Raw genomic sequence first — 7,852 nt, 5'->3', positions numbered from 1 at the left:
CAAGAAAAGAATTGCTTTTGTCAGTGGCTAAGAAGAAACTGTCAATTAAGGATGCACATGCACTGGAAGAAATGGTGAATGGGAGAAAAGTTCGAGGCAGAAGAAATCAGATGACAGACAACATTAAGATATTCAAATCAACTTTACAGGGAGTTATACCTGAAAATCTTGATTTGCATAATACACGTCACTGTTCGTTAACAGAAAAACCACAATTTAAGTCACACGGAGTTAGTGTGCACTCGAAGTTGGTTGCTTGACGGTTGTCAGCCCACTTTGAGGTCTGTGGATATAGAGGGAAAAGTTGGATCGGTGTCGGTTAGAGTTCCCGAGTAGCTCAGTGGTAGAGCGTTGGTACGTCAAACCAAAGGTCCCGGGTTCGATACCCGGCTCCGGAACAATTTTTCCCTCGAAATTATTCAAATCAACTTTACAGGGAGTTATACCTGAAAATCTTGATTTGCATAATACACGTCACTGTTCGTTAACAGAAAAACCACAATTTAAGTCACACGGAGTTAGTGTGCACTCGAAGTTGGTTGCTTGACGGTTGTCAGCCCACTTTGAGGTCTGTGGATATAGAGGGAAAAGTTGGATCGGTGTCGGTTAGAGTTCCCGAGTAGCTCAGTGGTAGAGCGTTGGTACGTCAAACCAAAGGTCCCGGGTTCGATACCCGGCTCCGGAACAATTTTTCCCTCGAAATTATTCAAATCAACTTTACAGGGAGTTATACCTGAAAATCTTGATTTGCATAATACACGTCACTGTTCGTTAACAGAAAAACCACAATTTAAGTCACACGGAGTTAGTGTGCACTCGAAGTTGGTTGCTTGACGGTTGTCAGCCCACTTTGAGGTCTGTGGATATAGAGGGAAAAGTTGGATCGGTGTCGGTTAGAGTTCCCGAGTAGCTCAGTGGTAGAGCGTTGGTACGTCAAACCAAAGGTCCCGGGTTCGATACCCGGCTCCGGAACAATTTTTCCCTCGAAATTATTCAAATCAACTTTACAGGGAGTTATACCTGAAAATCTTGATTTGCATAATACACGTCACTGTTCGTTAACAGAAAAACCACAATTTAAGTCACACGGAGTTAGTGTGCACTCGAAGTTGGTTGCTTGACGGTTGTCAGCCCACTTTGAGGTCTGTGGATATAGAGGGAAAAGTTGGATCGGTGTCGGTTAGAGTTCCCGAGTAGCTCAGTGGTAGAGCGTTGGTACGTCAAACCAAAGGTCCCGGGTTCGATACCCGGCTCCGGAACAATTTTTCCCTCGAAATTATTCAAATCAACTTTACAGGGAGTTATACCTGAAAATCTTGATTTGCATAATACACGTCACTGTTCGTTAACAGAAAAACCACAATTTAAGTCACACGGAGTTAGTGTGCACTCGAAGTTGGTTGCTTGACGGTTGTCAGCCCACTTTGAGGTCTGTGGATATAGAGGGAAAAGTTGGATCGGTGTCGGTTAGAGTTCCCGAGTAGCTCAGTGGTAGAGCGTTGGTACGTCAAACCAAAGGTCCCGGGTTCGATACCCGGCTCCGGAACAATTTTTCCCTCGAAATTATTCAAATCAACTTTACAGGGAGTTATACCTGAAAATCTTGATTTGCAACATTAAGATAGGCCTATACGTATCATATGCGGAGACAAAGAGGGAAGCAGAAAATGTAAAAAATTGAAGCAAGTTGGGTTTGCAGTGAAAGACCTGTCACTTGGCAGAATACTATGTACATATATTGTTATTAGTAGGAAGAAGAAGAATAAAGTGGACAAGATTTGCTGATGATACTGCGTTGTTAACAGAAGAGAAAATGATGCTGAAAGATATGCTATTGGAGCTAAATGACAGCTGTGAGCAGTATAGGAGGAAGATGAATGTAAATAAGACGAAGAGCATGATCATGGGAAGAAAAAAACAAAATAAACTAGCGAATTCTAAATGAGGTAGTAGAGCAAGTGGACAGCTTCACATACTTGGGATCTACTATAAGCAGTAACATGAGCTGCTGCCAGAAAGTCAAAAGGGGGCTAGCAGTGGCCAAGGAAGCTTTTAATGGAAATAGGAGCATTTTCTGCGGTCCTCTGGAAAAAGAACTAAGGAAGAAATTATTGAAGTGCTTTGTATGGAATGTGACATTGTATGGGGCAGAAATTGGACATTACGAAGAATTGAAGAGAAGTGAATAGAATCATTTGAAATGTGGATATGGAGAAGAATAGAACGTGTGAAATGGACAGACAGAATAAGAAATGAAGCTATGTTGGAAAGAGTGGGTGAAGAAATAATGATGCTGAAACTGATCAGGAAGAGGAAGAGGAATTGGTTGGGTCACTGGCTGAGAAGAAACTGTCTACTGAAGGATGCACTGGAAGGATTGATGAACGGGAGAAGAATTCGAGGCAGAAGAGAATATCAGATCATATACGACATTAAGATATATGAATCATATGAGGAAACGAAGAGAAAGGCAGAATGTAGGAAAAATTGGAGAAAGCTGGGTTTGCAGTGAAAGACATGCCCTTGGGCAGAACACTAAATGAATGAGTGAATCATTATTACTTCGTTTTTACTGTTATTTCTAGCGTATTTTGTTCATTGGACACACCTAATTCTTACAGCAAGGTGGGTTGACTCATATGTAACACGATTTTATTACCTTGGCTTAATTCTTGCATGGAAGTTGCACGCAATTGTAGGAATTTTCTGTATCTCCTGTCACTTTCTTTTTGTCTAATTTGGTGTAGCATGCAGTTCTTCTTAAAAACTCAATTTCATTTTATTTTATTTTTTTTTTATTTTATTGGGTTATTTTACGACGCTGTATCAACATCTAGGTTATTTAGCGTCTGAATGATATGAAGGTGATAATGCCGGTGAAATGAGTCCGAGGTCCAGCTCCGAAAGTTACCCAGCATTTGCTCGTATTGGGTTGAGGGAAAACCCCGTAATGTGTAATCAAAAGTTCTAAATTTAAGTAAAAATGATTGATTAAACGGCAAATTTATTAGTGTTAAATTGTATAAGCACGTGTTGCTTACAGGTGTTTCGGTGTCCTTCACACCATTATCAAAGCCTACTATATCCCGGCATCATCTCGACTTCGCTGCCTGTTGTAGGGTTGCGTTTGCGTGTTGAAAAGTGGAGTCGAGTAGTGTGTGTGTTCTGAAATTGATCTGTGTGTTGAGGATTTGATTAGGGTGTGTTTCGGTGTGTCTGTATATTTCATATTGTTCTAGTGTGTTAAGGTTTTGGATTTGGGTTGTATGTGTAGGATTTCCATGTCTGTATTTATGTTTGAGTGAGGTTTTCATAGTCTTGATGCGAGCTGACCTGTATTTGTGTACTAGTTGACTTGCTTTGTCTTGAAAATCCATCTTGAATCTTGCGTACACTACTTTTAACACTGAAATATAAATGATTGATTAAATGGCAAACTTACTAGTGTTAAAAATAAATGTTATACGTTTTCAACGACGGGTATTCATTTTATTTTCAGTGATTAAAGCTAAAGTGATGAAACTTGGCATACTTATTCATTAGTACCTCTTTTTTTAAAGGAAGCATTTGTCTGGCTGTATCCAGCACAGTTTATTGATAGAGAAGTATACGTAAAGCGGCGTAATTCTTTTATTAATGTTTGAACATTAAAGAAATTATTTTTTTTTCCAAATGAATAAATTAGAGTAGGATATTACTAATGCTCAGTTGCATAATATATAGTATTATCTTTAATACAAATAGGTTAAAATATAGTATATTATTTTAATGTACCGAAGTACATATGATATTTCCATGCAGATATTCTGCGTCATCATACGATGAAAGAGTAATGGAACGGAGAAAAATTCTCTCCGGCGCCGGGATTTGAACCCGGGATTTCAGCTCTACGTGCTGATGCTTTATCCACTAAGCCACACCGGATACAACTCCGACGCCGGTTAGAATCGTCTCAGATTAAGCTCCAACTCTTGGGTTCCCTCTAGTGGCCGCCCTCTGCACTCCCGGCGCCGGAGAGAATTTTTCTCCGTTCCATTACTCTTTCATCGTAAAATATAGTAGTTTTTTTTTAGGAATAGAATTTTAATTAACAAAATTAAAAAAAAAGTGTTTATGAGAAAAGATTGAAACGCACAATGTGTGGTTATGATATTAATGTGCATATTCAGTAAAATTTCAACACTCTAGCTCTAAAATTGTGGATTTTAGAAATTTCAGTAGCGCATCGCCTTAAACGTTTTCAGTTCTTGATTATATCTTCAAACTTTTGCTCTCCAAATGCCTTGTTATTTCTTCCAGTCCACTTCTCTCCCTTTCTCTTCCATTGCGTTTTCTCTCCCAGTCGTTTGCTGTCCCATTTTCTTGTTACCTCTCCTAATTATTGTTCAATCAATTAATTTGATTTCTCAGCCGTTTCTTCTCTCTTCATTAAACAGTTAATTGCTCTTGTACTGGTTTAATTAGGTCTTCAATTACTCCATACAAGCATCCATTAATTTAATGTTTAATTTCTGTGGGTGTGACTGAAATCTTTCTTTTATTCACACTCTCGTTCTCTCCTTTCCAACATTAATTCGTTATTAATACTTGGGTTTCATTTATTCATTCATACAGAATATTTTATACAAGTATAGGGAAATACTTCAGGAATGGATTCCAAATTATGCCTTACTTACTTACTTACAAATGGCTTATAAGGAAACCGAAGGTTCATTGCCGCCCTCACATAAGCCCGCCATCGGTCCCAATCCTGTGCAAGATTAATACAGTCTCTATCATCATATCCCACCTCCCTCATATCCATTTCAATATTATCCTCCCATCTACGTCTCGTCCTCCCCAAAGGTCTTTTTTCCTCCGGTCTCCCAACTAACACTCTATATGCATTTCTGGATTCGCCCACACATGCTACATGCCCTGCCCATCGCAAACGTCTGGATTTAATGTTCCTAATTATGTCAGGTGAAGAATAAAATGCGTGCAGTTCTGCGTTGTGTAACTTTCTCCATTCTCCTGTAACTTCATCCCTCTTAGCCCCAAATATTTTCTCTAAGCACCTTATTCTCAAACACCCTTAACCTATGTTCCTCTTTCAGAGTGAGAGTCCAAGTTTCACAGCCATACAGAACAACCGGTAATATAACTGTTTTATAAATTCTAACTTTCAGATTTTTTGACAGCAGACTAGATGATAAAAGCTTCTCAACCGAATAATAACACGCATTTCCCATATTTATTCTGCGTTTAATTTCCTCCCGAGTGTCATTTATATTTGTTACTGGTGCTCCAAGATATTTGAATTTTTCCACCCCTTCGAAGGATAAATCTCCAATTTTTATATTTCCATTTCGTACAATATTCTGGTCACGAGACATAATCATATACTTTGTCTTTTCGGGATTTACTTCCAAACCGGTCGCTTTACTTCCTTCAAGTAAAATTTCCGTGTTTTCCCTAATCGTTTGTGGATTTTCTCCTAACATATTCACGCCATCCGCATAGAGAAGAAGCTGATGTAACCCGTTCAATTCCAAACCCTGCCTGTTATCCTGAACTTTCCTAATGGCATATGCTAAAGCGAAGTTAAAAAGTAAAGGTGATAGTGCATCTCCCTGCTGTAGCCCGCAGTGAATTGGAAAAGCATCAGATTGAAACTGACCTATACGGACTCTACTGTATGTTTCACTGAGACACATTTTAATTAATCGAACTAGTTTCTTGGGAATACCAAATTCAAGAAGAATATCATATAATACTTCCCTCTTAACCGAGTCATATGCCTTTTTGAAATCTATGAATAACTGATGTACTGTACCCTTATACTCCCATTTTTTCTCCATTATCTGTCGAATACAAAAAATCTGATCAATAGTCGATCTATTACGCCTAACACCACACTGATGATCCCCAATAATTTCATCTACGTACGGAGTTAATCTTCGCAAAAGAATATTGGACAACATTTTGTACGACGTCAACAAAAGTGACATTCCTCGAAAGTTACCACAGTTGGTTTTGTCCCCCTTCTTAAAAATAGGTACAATTATGGACTCCTTCCATTGTTCTGGTACAATTTCCTTTTCCCAAATAGCAAGTACAAGTTTATAAATTTCGCTATGTAATGCACTTCCATCCTCTTGTATTAATTCTGCTGCAAATTTATCGATACCTGGAGACTTGTACTTTTTCAGATTTTCTATCGCAATTTCGACTTCTGAAAGTGTGGGTTCGGGTATAAATGGCTCAGCAGTTTGTATTTCAATTTTGTCCCGATCATTTCTATTTGGCCTATGTACATTTAGTAGTTGCGCAAAATAGTTTTTCCATCTGTTTAGGATTGATGAAGAGTCTGCAAGCAAGTCACCATTCTCATCCTTGATCACGTTTACCCTTGGCTGATATCCGTTCTTAAATTCCTTTATACCTTTATGTAAATCTCTAATGTTTTTATTCTTACTATTTGTTTCTACCTCATTCAGTTTTTCCTTCAAGTAACCACTCCTTTTATTCCTAAGTGTACGACTTGCTTCCCGTCTTTCATTCAAATAATTATCTCTCTTCTCCTCAACTGGATCCTGTAAGAATTTCAATCTTGCCTGTTTCCTTCTTTCTACTGCAATGTAACAATCTTCATCAAACCACGGTTTCTTTTTCTTAGTTTCATAATAACCTATGCTCTGCTCAGCTGCAATTTTTATACTATCTCTGATATTTTCCCACACGCTGTTAACATCTAATTCTTTCTCAACTTTGTCGGAACTTTCTAAAGTGGCAAACCTATTCCAAATTTCGACCTGATAATTTTGCTTAGTTTCCTCGTCCTTTAATTTCAAAATATTGAATTTAGTAATATTAACTTGTTGCTCTACTCGCTTGACTACTGATAGTCTTTCTCATAATTCTCCAATTACCAAATAATGGTCAGAATTACAGTCTGCACCTCTGACAGTTCGAATGTCTACTATACAAGTGTGCCTCCGTTTATCTATCAAAATGTGATCTATTTGGTTGTGTGTCAATCCATCTGGAGAAGTCCAAGTATATTTATGTATATCCTTATGGGGGAATGTTGTACTTTTGACAATTAAATTTTTCGATGTGGCAAAGTTGACTAATCTAACTCCATTGTCACTACTAGTTACTTTTCCAATAGTTAGTCTAAAAATATCTTCCCGACCTACTTTAGCGTTGAAATCCCCCAATAAAATTTTCATGTGATATCTAGGTAACTGATCAAAAGTATGTTCCAATTCCTCATAGAAGCTATCCTTTATATGGTCGTCTTTCTCTTCTGTAGGGGCGTGAGCATTTATAACTATGATGTCGCACCATCTACCCTTAAGTACTAAATATGATAACCTGTCACTGATAAATTCGACCTTTTTTACTGCTGATTTTATTCTTTTATGAACAAAGAATCCTGTTCCTAATTGGTGATTATGGTTTCCTTCCCCATAATACAACAAGTAATCTCCTATTTTTGATATGCCATTCCCATCTAATCAAACCTCTTGTACTCCCACGAAGTCTATTCTATATCTAGCTAGTTCTTTTGCTACTAATGTTACCCCTCCTGTTCTATAAAGACTAGTTACGTTCCAAGTGCCAAATCTCAAAACCTTATTCCTTTGCTATGGTCGTGCCAGAGAATCAGTCATATTCCAAGGCTTATTGTAGGGATTCGTAACAAGCTGTTTTTTTACGGTGATGGGTTGTTAGCCCTTCGCCCAACCCCCAAGCTGGAGGACCACCCCTTATCGGCTGTCCACGACTGCTTATTCAATATATTCGCAGCTACCCTCCATATCTGGAGGCCGTCTCCTCTATCCGCAACCTGAGGACGCGCCATGCC

General features: G+C 38.4%; 5 non-coding genes across 5 annotated transcripts; all 5 read left to right on the top strand.

Annotated features, from left to right (window-relative positions):
- Positions 1–326: 326 nt before the first annotated feature.
- Positions 327–398, top strand: TRNAD-GUC (transfer RNA aspartic acid (anticodon GUC)). The gene has a single exon. It is a non-coding gene; the product is annotated as a tRNA-Asp (tRNA).
- Positions 399–613: 215 nt separating this feature from the next.
- Positions 614–685, top strand: TRNAD-GUC (transfer RNA aspartic acid (anticodon GUC)). Its single transcript has one exon. It is a non-coding gene; the product is annotated as a tRNA-Asp (tRNA).
- A 215-nt stretch (positions 686–900) lies between these two features.
- Positions 901–972, top strand: TRNAD-GUC (transfer RNA aspartic acid (anticodon GUC)). Its single transcript has one exon. It is a non-coding gene; the product is annotated as a tRNA-Asp (tRNA).
- A 215-nt stretch (positions 973–1,187) lies between these two features.
- On the top strand, positions 1,188–1,259 carry TRNAD-GUC (transfer RNA aspartic acid (anticodon GUC)). The gene has a single exon. It is a non-coding gene; the product is annotated as a tRNA-Asp (tRNA).
- Positions 1,260–1,474: 215 nt separating this feature from the next.
- On the top strand, positions 1,475–1,546 carry TRNAD-GUC (transfer RNA aspartic acid (anticodon GUC)). Its single transcript has one exon. It is a non-coding gene; the product is annotated as a tRNA-Asp (tRNA).
- The last annotated feature ends 6,306 nt before the right edge of the window (positions 1,547–7,852 follow it).

This window comes from Periplaneta americana, chromosome 13, assembly GCF_040183065.1.
Source record: "Periplaneta americana isolate PAMFEO1 chromosome 13, P.americana_PAMFEO1_priV1, whole genome shotgun sequence".
NCBI classification, from domain to species: domain Eukaryota; kingdom Metazoa; phylum Arthropoda; class Insecta; order Blattodea; family Blattidae; genus Periplaneta; species Periplaneta americana.
This window is presented reverse-complemented; position numbering and strand designations above follow the sequence as displayed.